We start from the raw sequence: 21189 nt of genomic DNA, 5'->3' as shown, positions 1-21189 counted from the left end.
CTCCACCCTCCTAGCCCTTAACCCCGGCCGACTCCCCAACTGCGTCCAAGCCGCTCCCGGACACCTCCATGGACCCTTCTCCTGCTACTCCTGCAAGTTCGACGACACCAAGAACAACTCCTCATCTACGAACACACAACAGATATCCGACCCCAACCACCTACAATGCATCCTGCTCAACACCCGCTCGGTCCACAGGCACGCCATCGACCTCTGGAATCTACTAGACACCATCTCTCCGGACGTCGCCTTCCTAACAGAAACATGGATGAACACCACATCAGCCCCAGACATCACCATTGCCATCCCGGAAGGCTATAAGATCATTCGCAAGGACCGTACCGGCCAAACAGGAGGAGGCATCGCTATCGTCCATAAGAAATCCATCCGCATCTCAACCAGCTCAGACGTCAATCTCGCCAACACTGAACACCTTCACTTCCAGATCCACATCGACCCCAAGACCACACTCAGAGGCACCCTCCTCTACAGGCCACCAGGACCCCGCGCACAATTTAGTGAAGACATCCCGGACTTCATCACTCCACACGCGCTCCCCTCCGAGGATTACATCCTTTTGGGAGACCTCAACTTTCACCTTGAAAAGAACAACGACCGCAACACCACCACCCTTTTGGCCAACCTCGGACTTAAACAACTTGTCACTACCCCCACCCACATCGCAGGTCACACACTCGACCCTATCTTCCCCTCCAGCAAACATGTCTCCTTCAGCCACACCACAACTCTCCATTGGACGAACCACAGCTGCGTTCACTTTACCTACAACAAGACCCCTACCAACAACCATCCTCAACCCACTCTGCGTAGAAACTGGAACAAAATCACCATCGACTAGATCTCCTCATCGCTTCTTCAAAACCCCCCTACCCACTCCTCAAACCCCGACCAAGCAGCCACTAACCTCACCCAATGGTTATCCAACAGCGCCGACATCCTAGCACCACTGAAAAAACGACATATCAAACTAGGCAGCAAGAAGGCCTCCTGGTTCAACGATGATCTTAAGAAATCCAAGAAACTCTGTCGCTCCCTTGAGAAAGCCTGGAAAAAGACCCAAACACCAGCACCAAGGACGCCTTCAAAAACGCCACCCGCATACACCACCAACTTATCCGGTCTGCCAAGAAAGCCGCATTCAAAGACCGACTAGATAACAACGCCTACAACAGCAAGGAATTATTCAACATCGTCAAGGAATTTACCAACCCCTCAGCCAACTCCAACGACATCACCCCCTCTCAAGCCCTATGCGACTCACTAGCCTCATTCTTCCACAACAAAATTGCAGACATCCACAACAGCTTCGACAACCGACCCGAAGACCAACCCACCCAACCCTCTGCAGGACCCCCACGCCCCCTTGAACATCCTCAATGACTGGAACCCAATCTCCACTGAGGACACCATCCGTCTGATGAACTCTATCCACTCAGGATCCCCCACAGACCCATGCCCTCACCACATCTTTAACAAAGCAGACTCCATTATAGCACCGCACCTCCGAGACGTCATCAACTGCTCCCTCAACTCTGCAACCTTCCCGGAAAGTTGGAAACATGCCGAACTCAGCGCCCTCCTGAAGAAACCCACAGCTGACCCCACCGAACTCAAAAATTACCGCCCTATCTCGCTCCTTCCATACCCGGCCAAAGTCATCGAGAAAGCGGTCAACAACCAGCTCGCCGCCTTCCTCGAAACCAACAAATCCCTCGACTCCTCACAGTCCGGCTTCCGAGCCAAACACAGCACTGAAACCGCCCTCATCGCAGCAACAGACGACATTCGAACTCTACTGGACAATGGAGACACAGTCGCCCTCATCCTCCTCGACCTCTCCGCAGCCTTCAACACAGTCTGTCATAGCACCCTTTTACAGCGCCTCAGAAACGTCGGAATCCAAGGAAAAGCACTGGAATGGATCACCTCGTTCCTCACCGGAAGAACCCAGAGAGTCCGCCTTCCACCATTCAAGTCAGAGGCCACTGAAGTCATCTGCGGCGTACCACAAGGATCTTCACTCAGCCCCACCCTCTTCAACGTATACATGAGCCCCCTCGCGGTCATCGCACGCCAACACAACCTCAACATCATCTCCTACGCCGACGACACTCAACTGATCCTCTCACTCACCAAAGACCCTAACACTGCTAAAACCAACCTGCATGCAGGAATGAAAGAAGTAGCCGAATGGATGAAGCACAGCCGTCTGAAACTGAACTCAGACAAAACAGAAGTCCTCATCCTAGGCACCTCCCCCTCCGCCTGGGATGACTCTTGGTGGCCAGAGGCCCTTGGAAAAGCACCCATCCCGACGGACCACGCACGGAACCTGGGCGTCATCCTGGATTCCTCACTCTCGATGAACAGACAAGTCAACGGCGTTTCTTCATCTTGCTTCAACATTCTTCGCATGCTCAAAAAAACATTTCGCTGGATCCCCACCGAAACTAGAAAAACGGTCACCCACGCACTGGTCACGAGCCGCCTGGACTACGGAAACACTCTATACGCCGGTACCACCGCAAAACTCCAGAAAAAACTCCAACGCATCCAGAACGCTTCAGCCAGGCTCATATTAGACATCCCGCGTAAAGAACACATCTCTGGTCACCTGAAAAACCTCCACTGGCTCCCCGTCAATAAGAGGATTCATTTCCGCCTCCTAACCCACGCACACAAAGCACTTTACGAAATTGGACCCGAATGCCTCAACACACGACTGTCCTTCTACACCCCCTCCCGCCAGATACGATCCTCCAACCAAGCCCTTGCCACTGTACCTCGCATCAACAAAACCACCATGGGAGGTAGATCCTTCTCCTACCTGGCAGCTAAAACCTGGAACTCACTTCCCACTCACCTTCGCCTTACTCAGAACCACCTAGCATTCAGAAAGCAACTTAAAACGTGGATATTCGACAAGTAATTCCCCACCCTTCTTCAAGCGCCTTGAGACCCTCTGGGTATGTAGCGCGCTATATAAATCTCTTGACTTGACTTGACTACTTGTAGCTCTAAATCTATAGTAGAAAAATAATGGGAAATAATACAACAAGACTGGATAAGCTGCTTCTCTCTGGCAAAAGGGGAAATGTTAATCCTCTAATTAATTGGGTGTTATGAAACTCTCTTCAGTAGTGCCTTTTTCTTGAAATAAAAAAGCAACTTCGGTTATTGTTGGTGATCCCAGCAGCTAAAAGTTTGCCTCGTTGGTGTCTAATGTTTGTGGGGGAATTAATCCCAACTCCCCCTCTGGGTTGCTAACCAATGGGCTGAAAACATGTAAGATAGCTCAGTTGGTTAAATACTACCAGCTGAGATATTGTACCTGAACAGCATTTGGTGTGTCTCGATCCTTTAGCAGGGTTAAATGGTCCTACCATGAGCAATACCTCTAATAGAGGCGTAAAGATAATTTTATATATATATAATATATATACTTCACCTCGAAGATACACAAATGCGCTGAAAAACCGCCTGGCAGGCCTCTAATATTGGCACGCAATGGTTTGTTGGAGAATACGTTGGTGTATATAGATGTTCTCCTGCAGGAACATGTAAAGTTATTGCCCTCTTATGTCCAAGACCCAGGGGACTTCTTGAGGAAACTTGCTGGGGTGTCATGGGACTCTTCTTGCTGGTTGACCACATTGGATGTCACATCCCTTTACACCAGTATATATCAAGACGGTTTGAAAGCTGTAAATCATTATCTAGGGAGGAGGTCTCTTCACATGACTAATCATAACCAGATGCTGTCAGCTATGATTTCCATCTGCTTGAACAATAATTTGTTCATGTTTTTTAACCAGTACTTTCAACAGGTTAGAGGTGTTGCTGTGGGGGCCTGTTTCTCTCCCAGTCATGCCTGTTTGCATATGGGCAGCTGGGAGGAACAGGTCCTCTAGGGCCAACACCATGATACCTTTACTAAACATGTAATCCAATGGTATTGTTACATTGACGACATTTTTTTGATATGGCAAGGCACCAAAGAACAGGCCTTGGATTTCATTGATCTGATTAATGTGAACACACTTAATCTTCATTTCACGTCTAACCTAAGTCAGTAGAATGTCTTCTCCGTAGACGTAGAGATTGTTGTCTGAAATGAGAAACTTGAGACGCGGTTATTCAGGAAGCCCACTGCGGGCAACACTGTTGCGTGCCACAAGCCACCATCCGGCGCACCTAATACGCAGCATCCCATATGGGGAGATGCTGTGCATTAGGCGCATCTGCAGCACAGACACCGAGTGTCTCATGGCACAGGAAGCTAGCAAAACAAGATTTCTGGCCAGGGGGTATATTACCTCCACGATTGACAGGGCGAATAACAAAGCAAACCAGATCCCTAGGAATAAGGTCCTGCAAAATAAAACATCCAATGCAGTATCAGAACAAGCTAGAGAGCCAGTTAGACTGATTTTAACCTACAATCGCCAGCACCAAGCTCTTCGTAAAATCCTTAAGAAAAAGTGGAGCTTGGTACTCCATGATCCTGCCATGGGGGACCTGATGGCAGTCAGTCCTGAAATTACATTCAGGAAAGCTCGATCTAAGAGCGATTCATTGGTTAAATCCAGTCCCGAATTAGTCCCCAATAAAACATGGCTCCAAACTAGCAAGGGCTTCAGAAGATGCACCAGCTGCAAAGCTTGCAGACAGGGTGTTAGCAAAATTTAGTTTAGAATCCCCTTCTGTGATGCCCCACGACCTATTCCCAGGTCACTTACATGCAAGACCGTCTTTGCTGTCTATGTGCTGGAGTGTCCGTGTGACCTGCAATATGTTGGTAGTACCAAGTTGCAGGTCCACAAATGGATACTTCAGCACATCAGAGCAATCAATGGGAGTGATGCAACCTACCCCGTTGTGCGTCACTTTAAAGAACGACGTGACCACAAGAGCAAGCTTCTTGAGTACTTTGTCATTGACTCGGTGCTCCCCCTTAGACGGGGATGTAACCGTGAGGCCCTCTTGCGATCCCTGGAAACCAAATACATTCTGGAACTTGACACTAAGACACCGCAGGGCTTAAACTCCAGCGAAGATTTATATACATGCCTGTAAGGTGGTCCAGCCTTTTTTATGATTACCTCATTAGTTCTAAATATCTATATTCACTGGCCAGGCCTCCCGAATCCAATGCATTTTAACTCTTTTACACAATATTTTTCACTATTTGCACTTTTGCACGTTATCTTGCACTGACAACTCAATCTGGACATAGTTATATTTGTGTCCATTAGGATGTATAGAGATGATTTTTGTTTTTACCCATCTGAAGCACCCATTGGTACAATAACACTGTGCTAAGCAGACATTGTTAAGTAAGCACACATAAGCTGAGACAAAGTTGTCGTTAGGTTTTATTACACTCTTAGGCCCATCGGTCCCCACTTACAGTCCGATTCTTTGCGTTGGCCTGCTATTTAATAGCCTGTTATGCTTTCTCTGTGTAACATTAGCCAGTGGGGTTATAGTTTTACTTGCTTAGTTTGCACACCAGTGTTTATTTTGCACATTAATGAGATTTATTAAATAAAATGTTTTTATAAATTCTCTTTCAAATTAGCTTGTACTTTTAATAGATATTAATCACACCTATTCAGTGTTTTTATTTCCACAAGTATTTTAGGCTATTTACATTGGTGCTAGATGTTTTTTCCATTTTGTGACTACAAACATGTATTTTTTCCTGTGTCCATTCCTTCATTGTCGGGCAACCAATCGTGTTGTTTTTTACTATGCACTGTGCACTTTAAATTTGGCATTATTACTCCAAAGGGGCTATGTGAACAAGGCTTCTGGTAGGCTGAAACGCGTCAAGCAGGCATGCTGAGATCTAAATATATTACTCACTTGCACTTTTAACTGGGTCGGTTATCTTCTGTTCCTGTGCTGTCAAGTAGATTGTGGATTGCAGGAACTTTACTGCCGAAACCTTCGGGGAGGGGGGGTGTATATATGTATATATATATATATATATGTATATGTGTGTGTGTGTGTGTGTGTGTGTGTGTATATGTGTGAAATAAAACGTTTGAACTGAGATTCACGGAGTCAGCACCTTCGTTGATGGGAAGTTTGGTGTGGTAAAGAGAATATGAATATAAATATATATATACACACACACTACCCTTGGACCGACTCACTCATGGACGAGTGCTTGTAAACGCAGAGGTTCATCTGCGTTAAATATTCGCGTTCACTTATCTACCCTTTGCCGGTTTCGAGAAAAGCACTCGCAGGGGGTCTTGCCTTTTCAGATTTCTTTAATTCATACAGCCAACATGACGCATTTCGGCTTATGCCTTAATCTAATGTTTTCATATCACGTGCCAGAAAACAGCAGTTTTTTAAAAACAAAAGATAAGTCACATGATGCAATTGACATTGTAATCAAGGAAGGACCATCGTTTCGTGTATGAATCTAAGCAACATTTTGGAACATGTATTGCCCAGATAGCTCATTCTAACAAAACATGGCCAGTTAACAGTCCTTTTCTTCAACAAGCACGCTACACATAATCCAATTTGATTACAATTTCATTATCCCATATCGAGAGTTTAAAATGAAATCTTGCGTAGCACAGTTTAGCTAAATGGGTCAGTTCCGTTTTGTTATTATGCCGTGTATCGGCATGACTGCTGCACAATATTAATTACCACATCATGCCGGTTATTGGCGAAATACTTTTTACATATTGTTAATTGTTATTAATACACCAAGGCAGCTAATTATGTCTCAATAATGCAGTGTATCCGCTAACCTCCCACTCACTATCAGGTACAACATACATTATGGACAAATCAGAAAACCAATCAAATTCTAAAATTTCCCAAAAATATTTCTATAGCTGTTTTTTTACAGAATTTACACAGATCTGACATTTTCTTAGTTAACCTACACACTGACTCAAATTTCCTCTATAAATAGATATTTTAATCACCTAGATGTATCCCCTATGTTCATACCTTTTGGGGCCTTAGTCTCTAAGTCAATTTCAATTTCAAAAGCTTTTATTCGATTTGTGAACAAATCATACAAGCGAAACATAAAATCAATTCATTACATTAAAAAAATTATTATAAGATACAAAATTTATACAGGGGAATCCAGACTATTTCAAATGGGAATAGACACATACTGACAAGCGTTTAAACATTGGATCATAATTAAAAATACGAAGATGACCGAATGGTACGGAAGTTAAAATCGTACAGACAGGAATAAATATATTATCACAAAATGCTTATCCTGGCAGCTGTACGTTAAATAACAGACCCCTGCCCAGATCATGGGAAATGTAAATTTTTAGTTTTCAAATTGGAGTACAGACAGGACAATATAAAAATATAACCGCACTAAACGTTTCCTGGCAGCTGTACCAAAAAATATGAAAATCAAAAGAAAGAACATGTACAGACAGGATTGAGAATAGGTTATCACTACTAAAAGGTGCTCGTCCTGGCAGCTGTACATTTTAGGAAAGTACAGACAGGAATGTAAAAATCACAGCAATACAATACTTTTCCTGGCAGCTGTACATTTCAAAATGAATGTGGCAACAAAAAAACAAATATCCACATTTTCTAGAGCTGATAGTAACACAAGGGCATTCTTAAAAGACCGTATATTATATTTAATAAATATAGGTTTTAAATACCTTAATCTTAAAAAGTGATAAAATTTGCAAAAAAGTAAGAAATGGCAGCAACTCTGATGTGAAATGTTGTCACAAGGGCAGGGAGTTTCAGATTTCTGTTTCTGTACTGGGAACGCAACTAGATGGTGTACAATACCCAACCTGACGCGGGTTAAAACAAATTGATGAGATGGGCGGCAGACATATAGGAAATAAGCTTGGAACCCCGATGGTAAGTTAAGTTCTCTATAGAACTTCACAGTAGCTAACTTACCATATACCTCATCACGCCCTTTCTTTTTGTGCATTAGAAAAGTTTGTTTGATCTCTTTTTTAGGGATTTCTACCGCCAATTCGGGGTCGAGAAAAACATCAATATCAAACAAAGTTTTGTACCAAAAACGGATATATTTCAGCCAAAGAATTCGTGAGGAAAAGTCCAGACCTATACAATCAAGAATAATTTCTTGAGTAAATCGAGTTTCTGGCTTAGCCCAAATAGAACGCCACAATAAGAGTGGACGAACGGCTGCTAAGTCCGAGATAAACTCGACCCCAACCTCGTCATGAATTAGTTGAATGGAAGCGGAGTGGGGGACACATAGCACTCTTCTTAGGAACTTGTTTTCCTCTTTTTGGAGAGAAGTTCCATCTATGTGGCCCCATACAATGCCGAGGGAACACAGCGAATATTATAGATATTAATCATGTCTCGAATGCTTCTTGAACCGAGCTTGGAAGCAAATCGAAAAACGCTGCTAGTGGAGCGAGTCATTTTCAACCTGGCATTATCAAGTTCTGGTTTCCATGACCCATCATTGGCATAGGTAATTCCTAGTCTCTAAGTCAATTATGTTTCTCGATTCAAGCCTACGTAACTTCTTGATCCTGTCGTCACCCCTTACACTATTGGGGATCTGATCTAATCCAAAGTAGCGTAACAGTTCCCTGTCACTGCCATGCTTCTCTGCAAAATGTCTTGCGGCTGGGTAAGTGGCATCTTTCGATCGCCCTCATATGTTCTAAGACTCTAATATTTATGGGGTGGATAGTACTACCAGTGTACCTCAGTCTGCGGGGACATTCTAAGCAGTACAATACATATGTAGTGTTACATGTTAAAAACTTTTTTATAATCCTTGGCTTCTTTATACTCTTGGCTATATTCTTGGCTTTGGGGGTATTGAGGTTTAGGTGTTATTTGTTCCTTCGGTTGGCCATCGAGGCAATCTGTGCATTCTCGTCCCTGCTGTGCCGTGACTCCTTCCAGTTTAGGGGGATCATTGCCTTTTCTGTATTCGTCCCGATAGTACTGGTCGTCTTGATGCCTTTCGACCATTCCTGTGCCGGTTACGTCCTTGTCTAGTATGTTACTAATGTCCGTTCTTGGGGTTGGGTTTGCGGTCCCAGGGTCAGTCTACAAAAGTAGGAACGCAGGCTTGAAGAGCGACGCTTCGTTGGCAAATTTGGTGTTTTTACCATTGATACCGCCGCATGGACGTTTGCATGGGTTGCTGCTTCCGTTGGGTTTATTTGTGCTTTGACTGTGAGTTTGTTGGGTGTTTTTCAAGGGTTATAACTGATCTTTCGTGATGTGTTGCTCAGAGGCTGTAAAACTGATGACATCGAACCCACTGACTGAGATATTCTCTTATTGCTATTAGCGAGTGTGGGCTTCTGCAGCACGGATGGCAATGAGGGAAGGATTAAAAAGTCTGTGATCTTGGAATTTTTTAGAGGTGAGGTTGGTTGTGATGTCGTGTCTGTGGGGGGTTTGGCAATTGTGTCTTGCACTTCTACTGGGTCTTCATCGGAGGAATCGTGGGTTCCTTCGCTCGTTTTTCTGGAGTGTGGTTGGTTTCTTTTCTTGATTGTGGGGTCTATTCTAATTTTCCCGGATCTCATGGTACAGAGTTACAGATGTTTCTTTGGGAGAGCCCGCTTCCTTCCCTTTTTTTCTTTGCTCCCTTCGGCCACTCCGCCTTCGCCCTGCTTCGGGCCATCAGGCGCGCGACTGAGGGTTTGCTGGAGTTGATGCAGTTCCCTCCTCTGGTTGGGTCCCTCCCCCCCCCCCCCCCCCCCCCTCCTCGCAGTGCTACAACGTACCTCGCAACTTTTACGGAAAGGGCGTGGGGGGGGGTAAGGGGCAGAAATCTATGCACAGCTACAGGAGGTTGCAGGATCGCTGGAGCACTGATATGGGAGCGGGCACCAGTCCTCCGTCCTCAGTGGCACTCTGCTCTCTGTGCTCTCTATGATCTGGGCTCCTGGGCAACGGCCTGGGCTGGGCTGGGCTGGGCTACGGCCTGGCTCTGTTCACACAGTGTTGGTGCAATGTCCGCTTAGCCTGGGATCACACGCCCGCACGCCCAACTACGTATGTGCTGCCGACCACCCCGGCTCACCGAGAACCGGCTGCTGCGGCTTCCAGGCTTCCCTGCGGCTTTTGCGGCTTTTCCGCAGCTTTTCCTGGCGTTATGGTTCCTCCCTGCAGCTGAGGGCTAGCGGCGGTGTTGTTCTCACAGCGTGGGACTCAGCGCTCACACCTGCATGCAGCTTGCAGCCTGACTCCTCTTGTCTCCTCTGACGGACTGACGGACTGCTAGGCGAGCTGCAAAACTTGGCGTTGGGCTCTCGCAAAACCTGGCGTTGGGCCCCTACCACAGGAGCTGAGATCTTTTCCCCACAGATGGATTATCATATTTTCTGGCTTTTCCCCTTTTTTCCCCACAAGCTGGCGAAACTTAGGTTCCAGCGTAGCCCATCTCTTTCCTGGGCTTCCCATCCAGAACAATTCAACGTTACTGAGGCCATGGCTCCAACTCCTCTCTCTGTTCCGCTGTGGCCACAAAAGAGTGACCCTTCACCCACACTGTTTTAAGTCCTAAATAAAACAAGAAGGTAAACCTTACCACACACTTTATTAACATCTGTGATTACACTCAATATATTCTAATACAATTAGCAAGGCACAAACAGTGCTTTGGCACTAGAGCCTACCACGGCATAAACGATGCTCTGGCACCAGAGTTAAGGATTCTCCAACATTACTTTTCACTGTACGCATCCCTAGCCCACTTATTAGGGTAGAGGCAGCTTTTTGGGTATACTGTAGTTTTGGCAGAATTTACTGCTACCCCTGACCCCACCAGTCATGGTGTACTCTGACACTGCAGAGGTTGCACAACGACCCCTGATGGACTCCAGTCTGGACATACAACTTGTATCTGTCTAACTGCCACCTTCCAATGCGCTTAATTGCGTTAGGGGGCAAACCCTCCTTAAAAGCCATTGTGGCAGCCTCAATTCTAAAGGAATGAGTTGATCATCTCTGTACCTGGTACCACACCACTGCAAGTGCCTGCCTGAGGATGCTTCTGTATTGAAATTGGGTGAGAGGCTGTCCGTCCTGATGACACAGCAAGTACCCTGGTTGTTTGGAAGGACATGCTATATAAGCCCTGAGCAGTTCTATCGGGCAACACTTGGTGTCCCCCAATCTGGTCAAACGGACTACTGCGCCTTTACTCAGTTAATCCGTTTTTTTAATGCATCACTGTCAGTTCGGCCACATTTTAACACATTCTGAGTTCATCCAACTTAAGCGACTTATAAACTGAGTCATTCTTTGCTTGTGCCACTAGCTCGGATGTCGGAAAGGCCCCAAAAAAGGCTAGCGAAAATGTGGTGGAGAATAGTAGCAGGTCATACTGTGAACTACAGATGACCGGATTGCCCCCACCAACCACTTCAGCATGCTCAAGTCAATGGTGGTCTCTGGTCAGGAGACTTCACTACTTCTTGCTTAGCCCATCCTTTCAGTGCCGCCCTTGCAGGGAAACCTGTAGTTGGATCCTCCTCCCCTTTCATCTTCATAAAGTTGGCGGTATCCTCCAGCTGTATCGAAACCCATGCGTGTGATTTCCTGTAGTCTTTAGCGCACAGCACAAATTGTGGCACTCTTCCGACACGGTGGTGGCCCTTTCCTGATCTCAGGGAACTGGGCACTGATGTAAATGCTCTGTAACACGCTTGGTATCTGGCTCGTGTCCCAGGGTCAAATGATAATTCTCCCAAGGCCACTATACTTTGCTCCACTGTACCATGCACCACCATTCTGCCTTGAACGGTGTCCTCTCTTCCAACGCCTGGGGGTAACACAACCGGAATTTTTCGTCAATGGAAAACGAGAAAGAGCATCAGCGGCTACATTCTTCACCCCTTGGACATGTCTTGCAAAAAATTCCACATTCCTCAAAAGGCACCCCCTCACCAATTCCCTCAACAGTCCCATCAAGAACGGGCAACTGCCAGATTGGCAGCTAACGGGCTGCACCACTGCCTATTGTCTGACCAGAATGTGATCCTTTTGTTAGCTAGGTCCTGTGACAGTAGATATAGTGGTAAAATAATTGGGAACATTTCCAAAACAATGATGTTTTTGTAAGCCTGTGCTTCTTCCATGCATTAGGCCATTTCACACCACTCTCTGCCCAGAATGGTACCAAACCCCTCCCTCCCAGACGCATCAGTGAACAGCTGGAGCTGCTGACTGTTGCACCTCGGTGTGTGCCACAGCAGCGCCCCATTGAACTCATTCAGAGAGGATAGCCACATGTGCAGGTCATCTTTTAGTCCCCCACTAAGGCGCCCCAAATGATGGGCTTTCGCTACTTTCACTGTTGCTCTAGCAAGCCGCCTGCCCAAGATTCTCCCAGCTGGTATGATCCTAGTCCCAAAGTTTAGCCTGCCCAGCAAGCTCTGAATTGAATTGTGGCCAGCGTCGCTTTGTTCCTGCTCAGGACCTACCTCTACCTTATCTTTTGGCAGCCTGCACTTCCCTGCTGTAGAACCAATTTCAATGCCCAAGATTGTCAAACATTCGGTTGGTCCCTGGGTGTTCTCTGGAGCCAAGGGCACCCCTAGTGACTAAGTTGCTGAAATGCACAGAGGGTCTTGCTGCACTCACTGGTACCTTCCTTAACGATGAAGAGGGAGTCATCTAGGGAACACAGCACAGCCCACGGGCGTACATTTATCCTAGAAATACTGGCCGTCCCACTGCATGCCTAGTAGGTGAAAACTATCGGGATGGCCTGGGACCAGGCGGAAAGTGGACTCCATACCCGCTTTTACCATAAGAGCACCCTTTTCCGCTGCTTGCACCAGATCGGCTGCATCATCAAATAAAGCATAACAAACTGAGCACGCTTCGTTGTCCAGGTAGTAATTTAATGATAACCCCTTGGGGTGAGAGAGATGGCGAATCATCCTCTACTTGCCCTGCTCCTTTTTTATTTTTTTATTTATTTCCTTTGGCACAATCGCCAGAGGAGACACAATGAAATGTGGAAGGGGTGGATGGGCAAAAGGCCCAGCCACCCTCCCAAAAGTCACTCCTTCTCCAACTTCTCCTTGACCACCCCTGGTGCTTCCGTGGCTTAGCGTAGGTTCTTGGCCTCTCTTAACAGCGGGTCCAGAATATGGAATCCTAAAGCCCTCACTAAAACCCTTGAACAACAATTCCCACTCTGCTGCTCTAGGGTACTCTTTAAGAATAAGGGACAAGGTAGAAAAGGAAATAGGAGGTGGTGCTAGCATGGAGTGTTGCGGCTGAGAACAGTTAAGGCTGCTTTGTCTCGGCGTTGACGCATCTTGGCTTATCAGTATTGCCTCCTCTGCTGTAACTTGTTGCCCGGTGTCACCTGCACACTTTGAGCATTTGGGTGTGAATTTGCATGTGGCGCCCCAAGAGCATGCCCCATTGTTATATAGCCTGCATGTGTTAATGGCCCTATGCTGATAGCCCCCCTCCCCGGGTCCCTGCCCTATAAGGAATGCCTAAACTGTTGTTTACAATAGTATGGCTTTGACTGTCTGTGCTGCAGGAAGGTGTCTCTACCAGTATGGCTGTTGCCATTACCCATGTACTGCACCCAGAGCTCAATCACCCGACAATCTCATGACCTCTCTGGTGCTTGCTCCATCTTTTACCTGAACTCAGTCGTAATGCAACCAGCCTGTGCCCCCATTACGCTTGTAATCCTCATAAATTACCCGGTTATATTTGCAAAGGGCCGTCCCATGTTTGGGGAACTTCTCCATGATGACCGTGGATAACATGGCAATGCCTCTAACCAATTGTCTATTGTGTACTCCTCTGGTTTAACCTTCCTTTTCCACTTCGCGAACGTAAGCAATGAGAAAATGTCAATGAACTCCCTGTTCCAAATTCTCTCTCTGGCTTCTAAAGGAACTGTCCATGCCAGAGATGATCTTCCTGTGAGCAACGGAGGATCAGGCCAAACTAACCAAACCCCCTTTGCTATTCGCAGATACAGTAACGTCCGCAACCCCCGTGCCTGAATCCCCCGTTTCCAAAGAAGAGGTCTTAGTCCGCACCTCCAGAGGAGGACTGCGGTCTTGCACCCACATCTGACTCGCACCGCTTGCTTGGTGCTGGGACCTTGCCCCTTGTGCTGACCCAACTAGCACTTTTGCGGATGCCACAAAGCTGTGCATTGTCTCCATCATCTTACCCAGTCCTTCTTGCATCCTCTAACCAGATGCTCCCGGGGTTAGGCTGGGAACCAGCTCCTGTGCGGGTTGGTTGGTCTCCCTCTGTGCAGCCAGCCCACTTGTTATGTTATGAATTCTTGTATAGCGCATGACTCACCCGGGGGCATCTCAGCGCTTACCAAGGGGATACCAGGAAGGATACCAGAGAATTTGATTCCGGAAAAAAACAGATTTAGAATAGGAAAGTTTTTAATTGTTTCCTGAAAGACCGATATGAAGTGGATTTACGCCGGGCCACTGGAAGCGAATTCCAGTATTTGGGGGCAATATAAGAGAAAGCTCTGCCACCTGTGCGACTTAACCGGATACGAGGGACCTTCAAGAGGTCTAAAACATTCGATCTTAGATTGCATTCGCATATCTGTTTGTAAAGTTTATTTTTCAGGTAGCGGGGGTCCCCAGCCTTTAAGTGCTTTAAAGGAAAGACAGCAGTCCTTAAAGAATGATCTTTTTTTTGCCAGAAGCCAGTGCAGTTGTCTGAGAAAGGGCAGGGATGGGGATCCTGGGGGGCAATTAAGGACCATTCTTGCTGCAGTATTCTGTATCACCAGAAGTTTTGCTAAAGTTGTCACACCTCCTTCAGCCAACAGGGCGTTACCGTAGTCGAACCGACTAATGACCATTGCCTGGACTGCTGTTCTACGATGTTCAAGTGGAAGATAGGGAAGTATTCTACATAGTAGGCGCAGGCTATAATGGCAAGACCTTGAGATGTTCTTAACGTTGTCTTTCATGGTGACTTTAGAGTCCAACTAGATTCCCTGACTCTTTACTGAGGAAGACGGAGTAGGGGCTTCACCCAATTGGGGAGGCCACCAGTCAGATGTCCAGGAGAGGGCCTCTTTGCCTAAGCTCATAAGCTCCGTTTTCCCCGGGTTGAGCTGGAGACCACGCTCCCTCATCCAGTCCGCAACAGCTAACATTCCGCCCGAGAAACTTAGTTTCTCATCAGTGGTATTTAAGCCTATTGGGAACAGCAGCTGTGTATTGTCGGCATACGATACTATCTCGAAGCCGAATGGTTGGACTATCTTGGCCAGGCAGGCCAAGTACATGTTAAAGAGGGTGGGACTAAGGCATGAATCCTGAGGCACCCCTTTGTCCAACAAAATTTTTTGGGGATACAAGCGGGCCTAGCGTGATGGTTTGCCATCTGTCCGTTAGAAAATTTCTCAGCCACTGCAAGGCTGTACCCCTGATGCCACACTCAAGCAATCTCTCCGCTAGTCGTTGATGGGATATAGTGTTGAATGCCGTGGAGAGATCTAGGAGGATCAAGATCGTGGATCCTCCGGCATCGAGGGTGAGTCTCAGAGAATCAGTTACTGCCAAGATGGCCGTTACTGTGCTAAACCCTGGGCAAAAGCCCGACTTGGATGGATCAAGGATATCATTGGATTCCAGATACTGAAGGATATCATTGGATTCCAGATACTGACTAAGTTGTTTGTTTATTACGGATTCCAGCATTTTTCCCAAGTAGGGGGTAACCGAGATATTGGTCTGTAGTTGCTGAGCCCCTGGGGATCTGCGGATGGTTTCTTTAGGATGGGACGGACATAGGCCTCTTTCCAGGTGCTCTGGATAAGGCCGGTAAGAATGGAAGAGTTGAGAATTTTTTGAATTATAGGAGCGCAGATTGGAGAGAGAAGGGCCATAATGCTAGGCAGGCATAAATCAGCTGGTGAGCCTGATTTTGCTGCTAGCAGTAGGTTACTTGTATCGGCAAGGGAAATAGTCTCAAACTGATTAAGAGTACATATGGTAGATGTGGAGGAATTGTCTGGAGTTGCTTTGAGTCCGAGGTTCTTAATACAAGTGACAGGAAAATTGGCATACATTTTGGAAATGTTTTCGTGGAATAAGTTCGCTATGGAGTCTCATAGTATTTGGGATTCAAGCGGTGCTTGTTTGCATGCTGGGGGGAGGAGACTTCCTTGACAATGTCAAATAAGGCTTTAGAGGAGTTTCTGGATTGTTCAATTTGGTTATGAAGGTATGAGCATCTGGCAACTTTTATTAGTTGATGGTAGTAAGATAATGACGCTTTATAGGCGATCTTATCTTCAGATAGTTTTGTACTTCTCCATTGTCTCTCAAGAGCTTTGCAAGTGGATTTTTTGTTTTCAAGTCACCAGAATACCAAGGGGCAGAAAGCCACCTCGTAGAGGGGTTGACGGTTTTTATTGGGATAACCACGTCAAACGTTTTCATTAAGGCAGAATTGAAGCTGGATAACATGGCTGTAGGATCTTGGCCACTTTGCTCATGTCCCTCAGGTCATGTCCCTCCCCTGTGGTGTTACTGCTGTTCTCAGTGCCTGGGTCTTGTCCTTCACTGTCTTTCCTGCCTGTTACGCCTTCCCCTTGTGAGGTTGATGGAGCTTCTAGTCCTGCTTGCTTGTCATTGCCTTTTTTGGCTTTCTCAATTTTCCCCCGGCAGCAGCCCTCGCCGGTTGCTTCTTTTTGGCAGGTTGAACACTTTAGACATCAAGGCCAGGATCCATTGGCTCCAACCCCTCGGTGTCTGTCAAGGTGAGTGTTGCTGATTGCTGCTGCGTCTTCTCCATCTCCAACATCTTCCTTGCCCACTCCAGCCCTTTTGCATGCCCCATGGCCATGAACTTCGCCCATACTTCGGTGTCCTCGTAGCTAGCCTCCGGTGAAAACCAGGACGGGGAACCCTGGTCCTCCATCACTTCAAGTGTGCGTGTGCGTGGGGGTGAGAGAATAAATCTGCAATTGAGGTGGCATAGAAGCCATAGAAAAGGCTCTATTGAATAGCAACATCACAAACCCACTGCAAACCTTCCTCATGGAACTCATGGCAGATTCTTTTGTTTTCTATACTTACCTTCTTTCACTTCTTCTCCTTCTCTTCCCCTATCTTCTCCTTCTCAATCAGGGGCAGATACACACGACCACTAAGCCATCCAGCACGACCAAGCAGACACCATAGGGAGGCAAATGTTAAGTTTGAGTTAGGGACAGACACAGGGAAGCTAAATCCCTACAAAGGCACCACACAAAAGAGCGAAACCCATCTTACGAAATGACACAAGCACTACATAACCAGCTTCTTGCAAACATCAAGGTAGTTTCATTCAATGTCAAAGGGCTCAATCATCCCGTCAAGAGAAGGAAAGTGATAGAGTACCTAGCCAAACTAAAGAGCGATGTATGTGTGCTCCAACAAACCAAACTGTCAGCTGAGGACTCACAGCGGCTGAGAGCAAACTGGATAGGAGAATCGTTATGCTCGCCAGCAGTGCACAAAAAGCGCGGAGTTATCACACTGATAACCAAAAAAGCCAAGCTAGCCATACATGAGAACTACGCTGATGAAGAAGGGAGAATACTAATAACCAGCCTCAAAAGGGGGGAGGAGATGATTCAGATTGCCAATATTTATGGGCCCAACACAGATGACAGTACTTTCTGGGGAAATGTCGAGAACAGACTGAGTAAGTTACCCCAAGATGACCTCCTGATCGTAGCGGGGGACCTTAATCAAGTACTAGACCAAGCCATAGACAGGCACCCGCAAAGAATTAACCACTGTCTCAGGGGGAGTACACCCTGAAGAATCTATGCGCTAAATCATAACCCACCCTTACTCCTTAAAATACCCCAACATTCTTAAACACTAACCGATCTTAACCCTAACAATATACCCTGTACCCCAAAACCCAAACCTAGCCCTGAACCCTAAAAATACCCCTGTGCCCCAAAACCCAAACCTAGCCCTGAACCCTAAAAATACCACTGTACCCCAAAACACAAACCTACCCCTGACCCCTAAAATAACCCTGTACCCCAAAACCCAAATCTAGCCCTGAACCCTTAAAATACCCCTGTACCCCATAACCCAAACCTAGCCCTGAACCCTAAAAATAACCCAGTACCCCAAAACCCAAACCTAACCCTAAAATACCCCTGTACCCCAAAACCCAAACCTAGCCCTGAACCCTAAAAATAACCCAGTACCCCAAAACCCAAACCTAACCCTGAACCCTAAAATACCCCTGTACCCCAAAACCCAAACCTAGCCCTGAACCCTAAAAATACCCCTGTATTGAATAGCAACTTCACAAACCCACTACAAACCTTCCTCATGGAACTCATGGTATTCACATTATATCACAGTTACTTCGCACACGATCAACAGTGGTACCTCCAAATGTCCGGCATGTCAATGGGCAATTGCGCAGCACCGACCTACGCAAATATCTATATGGCAGAATTCGAGTCAACCCATATCTATGCCAACCCAAACTGGACAGACAACTTAAAACTATATGTTCGTTACATTGACGATCTATTTTTTATCTGGAAAGATACCCGCGAAAACTTAGAGTCAGCCTTGACTGACCTGAACACCAAAGACAACCGCATTATCCTCACATGGAACATCAATGAGCACTCCATCACTTTTCTCGATGTTTTGATCAAAATCACAGAAAAAGGGTTGGAAACAGACCTTTTCCGTAAAGCTACTGACCAAAACAATACAGTACATCACACCAGTTTCCACCAAAATTCTCTCAAAAGAAACCTACCATTCAGCCAAATGTTACGAATAAAACGCATAGTATCCGACCCTGAAAGAAGTAAGAGTCAAATGGAAGAAATGGCTACTAGGTTCCTCAACAGAGGTTACCCACAAGAGATCATAGCAGATGCCATGAAAAGAGCATCTACCATCTCACGACAGGAAGCCCTCAAAGGATCCACAAAAAAAGAGGAGAAAAGAACAGTACTAGTTTCTAGATACTCCACTTCCAGCAGAACATATAAAAGCATCATCCTTAGACACTGGCGCATACTGTCATCTGAACCCGACTTTGGCAACCTGTTTCAAAGTCCCCCGATCTTCGCCTACACAAGGTCAGAAAACTTGAAAATCTTGTCAAAAAAAACAACGGAACAACTCTCCTACACCGGCACAAGGCCGTGCCTTAATTGCAACAGTTGCAATAACATTATCAAGGGAAACAGCATAAATCACCCCATGAGAGGATTCCAAATTAAATTACATGTGGATGCAACATGTGATTCAATGAACTTGATCTACCTACTCAAATGCCCATGTGGTATGATATACGTGGGCAAAACTACCAGAAAAATAAAAGTTTGCCTTAACGAGCACAAATCAAACATTCGCACCAAAAACCAAAAATCTAACATCGCTATGCACTTTAATGAATTCAATCATAATGTGGCCCAGTTAAAATTTTTGGTGCTAGAAATTGTGCGCAAACAAGAAGGAAAGGACAATAATAAAACACTCTTACAACGAGAGACAGCTTGGATCTACAGACTTAAGCCATACGGTCTTAATGACCGAATTGAATTCAGTAGCTTTTTGTAATACCATATGGTATATATGTTTCTCCGCATCTTTTGTATATTTAGCTCGAGGACAATCATTGTACTTTGTTTACATTGCTTTGCATTGCCTACTTCACCCTTACACTCCACTTCAACATGGCCGCCACATTTTTGGTCCCATCCCAGTCCCTTCTCTGTCTCCACGATCCTACCACATGACCGGCCCTCTTGTGAACCAACCTCCTACCAACCCTCACGCACTCCGCCAACCACTCCGCGAGCTACGCGTAACTCCGCCGCTGCGGACCCTTGTATCGAACCTTTGCACCAAACCAAGTAAGTCCGAGCTCCGTCATTGACCCGCGTTGCTTGACAACTCTGGTTCATACCGTACCTAACGAGCTTTTCAACCCGTTTTTGTTCTCACAGACAAATCCTCTCTCTTGACCCAGACACATAAGTGCTTTTCCGCAACCCCGTCACGTTTCACAACCCGCTACCTCCCCCATGTCTTAGTCACCCACCAAGGTCTATAAGGTAATCAAACCTCTCCCGAACCCACACACGCCCTCCATGCATGCCGTTGCACATTGAGGTAATGTCAAGTGACTGATTTATTATTCCATTTGAGTTATGTTTCGCATTATAAATGCGTACTATTGTGCTCACAGAGCTCCTTGAGAAAGGGCAATTCCTGCCCGAAATGCATCGGAGCATAATTGAAAATCACCTTTAAGGATGGTTCTGGATCTAATCTAAAAACATTAAAAAAAAAAAAAAAAATTGGGGGGGGGGGGGGGGGGGGAAGATTTGTTTTTATGAACTGTTACAACTAAAGAAAATGATAAATCTTTGATTGAATAAATTGTTTATCACAACCAACAAAGGAGTCTGTCTTCACATGACGAACCTGATGCGTGTGCCCAATCTCAAGGATGCATTTACACGCCGTAACGCACTCAACCAGTACAACAGAGCAGCGACATAGAAGTGGAAGGGACACGGAGAAGCAGAGAGGCCACTCGGAAGAACTGCGAGGCGGGCCACAGATCCACAAACCCCCGGTTTGTATTCCATGCCAAGTAAGTGCCAGGGGAACGCATAACTAAGCAGCGACCGCACAGGCAAGCAAAAGCGAAACCAAACTGAAACAGAAAGCGAAACCGCTGATGGTAGCCGCCATTTTCTAACAAGACCGCACCCGGTACCCCGATAACGGCGCGAAGAGAGCCGCATAAGGAAGCCACACAATAACAAGGCAGCTACAGAGGGGACAAAATTAAGAGAGCACCTGACCAGCGCACAAGGTTAGGGGAAGCGGAAGGCGCTGCTAACACGGTGCGGCTGCACCCTGAACATAATAGAAAGCGAAACCACGGAGGGGGGGTCTGCCATTCTCCGCCAAGACCGCACCCAGAACCCAGATAACTGCATGAAGGGAGCCACACAAGGGAGCCACACAATAATGACTGCCGCTGCAGGGGAGGACAAAAGAGAGAGTTCCAGATCAGCGCAAAACGGTCAGAAGGAGCAGGAAACACAGCGAAACGGAGCGACAGCACCCTGAACAGAATAGAAAGCGAAACCACGAATGTGGGCCGCCA

At 46.4% G+C, this 21189-nt stretch overlaps 1 protein-coding gene and 1 pseudogene across 1 annotated transcript in view; one reads left to right on the top strand and one right to left on the bottom strand.

Annotated features, from left to right (window-relative positions):
• The window catches only part of RABEP1 (rabaptin, RAB GTPase binding effector protein 1), an 899286-nt gene that overhangs the window by 38106 nt on the left and 839991 nt on the right, over positions 1-21189 (top strand). The gene's annotated exons all lie outside the window — the stretch shown is intronic.
• On the bottom strand, positions 13300-14345 carry LOC147729900 (uncharacterized; annotated as a pseudogene).

This window comes from Lissotriton vulgaris, chromosome 2_1, assembly GCF_964263255.1.
Source record: "Lissotriton vulgaris chromosome 2_1, aLisVul1.2, whole genome shotgun sequence".
NCBI lineage: Eukaryota > Metazoa > Chordata > Amphibia > Caudata > Salamandridae > Lissotriton > Lissotriton vulgaris.
The sequence above is the reverse complement of the archived record's forward strand: the minus strand, read 5'-3'. Positions and strand labels throughout refer to the sequence as shown.